The sequence below is a fragment of the Periplaneta americana genome, chromosome 8, assembly GCF_040183065.1.
Source record: "Periplaneta americana isolate PAMFEO1 chromosome 8, P.americana_PAMFEO1_priV1, whole genome shotgun sequence".
NCBI lineage: Eukaryota > Metazoa > Arthropoda > Insecta > Blattodea > Blattidae > Periplaneta > Periplaneta americana.
The window spans coordinates 153,207,202-153,209,285 of record NC_091124.1 but is presented as its reverse complement, the minus strand read 5'-3'; the positions used below and the strand labels follow the sequence as shown (position 1 = coordinate 153,209,285).

General features: G+C 36.7%; 1 long non-coding RNA gene across 1 annotated transcript; it reads left to right on the top strand.

Annotated features, from left to right (window-relative positions):
• Positions 1–529: 529 nt before the first annotated feature.
• LOC138705155 (uncharacterized) lies at positions 530–1,863 on the top strand. The gene is made up of 2 exons (XR_011333645.1): positions 530–1,160; positions 1,259–1,863. It is a non-coding gene; the product is annotated as an uncharacterized lncRNA (long non-coding RNA).
• The last annotated feature ends 221 nt before the right edge of the window (positions 1,864–2,084 follow it).

The following is a 2,084-nucleotide window of genomic DNA, read 5'->3' as shown; positions in this document are numbered from 1 at the left end:
TAAGGTCAAACTGTTATTTTCCTTTTTTATCATTATTGTTTGTTTAACCTTCCAGATTATCTATTAAATACCATACTGCAATTTGAAGAGCTGCCAATTTAAATAACCTGTATATATGTGATTTATCGATGACAGTTTCATAATTTTTGCTAAAAATACGTGCATAGCGATTCTGTATTACGAAACAAACAAGAACGTGTGAGTCCTACAAGAAATTAGGGACATATGGAATTCTTATTATCATAAGATCTTCTATAACGTAATAGCTATTTTGCAATGTTTTGGTAGCAACAAGATGGCGTCAGGTCCATCAAACCGGCTTCACTCCGTCCAATGGTATTAAGTGTCTACTCTATTGTATTCTGTGCTCGTTGGGTTGAACAATATGTAAGCGTTAAACAAGATGGCGGAGTCGTACCGCCAATTTACTCACCATTTTTTGAAATACATGACGTCAACTGACATACATAATCTATCATAATCATAATTTGTGACCGCAAGAATTAATATAGGTTACCAAGTAGCAGACGGCTACTTCAAATTGTGACCGCTAGAATTAATATAGGACATAATGAGGCCATTTGTAATATTTCGACAGAAACAACAGATGGCTACTTCCGCTGATAGCGACTTGTCAACAGGGGAAAACCGGAGATGGCTACTTCCGTTGATAGCAGCTTGTCGACAGGGGCCTGCTTGTTATAACTTGAAATTTGGATACTTGTCTAGTTGAGTCGCATTTGTGACCGCGTGCAATATTTTTTTATTAAACATGTGTGGAGCGGTTATATATTTAATATCACTATTTAATATAATTGAAATGTTGTCTTGTTGAAACCAATATTAAGAGGACGCCGAAGTAATAAGAAAGCAATTGATCTTGAGCAGCGTAATGAAATGGAAGGTAGAAAGTTCTTGTGCGAAGTGTGCGGCGCTTCCTACAGCCTCAATAAATATTTGAGGAGAATATACGTGACAGGCATAGTGATAATGGTGATAGACTTACGTGTACAATTTGTAAGAAGTCTTTTACAAGTATGACAAGTTTAAGTCGACACAGACGTGAAGTTCATAATAGAGAAAATTATAATTGCAAGATGTGCAATGCGTCTTTCAACAGTATGCAGTACCTGAAGGGTCACGAGAAGTCGTGTCATGAGGTAAGCGATATAAATGAAAAAATATATTTAATGATAATGTTAAGTTAATGATGTTTTATGAGTATATATATTCATGATATTGAATATTTCTTTTCCAGATGGAAAATGCTGTGGTCCCTGTAAATGATCCAGGTGACGAGAGTTCGATGTGAACACACGGAGGACTGCCGGAGAGAAGAATCAGTATCCCGTCCACGTCCTCCGCCGGACCGTCGTGGAGGATAGACGATGTCCCTTTGGCGTCCACGTCCTCCGCCGTCCCTTTGGATTTACCAGCTGGAACTTCGCGGAGTGCAGAGGATAATGCATTGCCTCAAGGTAGTAGGGAATAGGAATATAGTGGTGTTCTCATTCCTATTGAAAGTGCATTTAAGACTCGAGTTAGGACTTTCGCAGCATATGATCTAGCGGGAGGTGATTTACAAACTTGTTTGAATAATATAACGAAAGAAATAGTTTCCAAATTGCAACAGGGGCTATGCGATTTCACATCGTTGAAATTCAATTTATTTGTAGAATGTAAATTCATAAACATGAAAGCTGAAACAGCAATTTTTTTTCATTTTAAAAGTAAAAATCAAGCTCTTTACAGGGACTCAGATGTAATGACAGCAGCAAAAGATCATGTTCGTAAGATCGTAAATGAGTTTGAAGAAAGCACGTTGAAAGGTTCTGGTTGGTCTTATTTGAACGTTCATAGATTGGAGCTGAGAATAAATAAGAATAATCCGCTTCATGGTTCAAGATATTTTCAATTGCCTTCAAAATTTAAGTATTCGAAATCCATTGTAAATATTCTAAATTATGATGATTTTTGCTTCAAGTATTGTATCCTGTCAAAATTTATCGATTCTGATCAAGACTGCTGGACGAAATATCAAAACAGACCAGATTTAGATCGCAAATATGATTGGAGTTGTATAG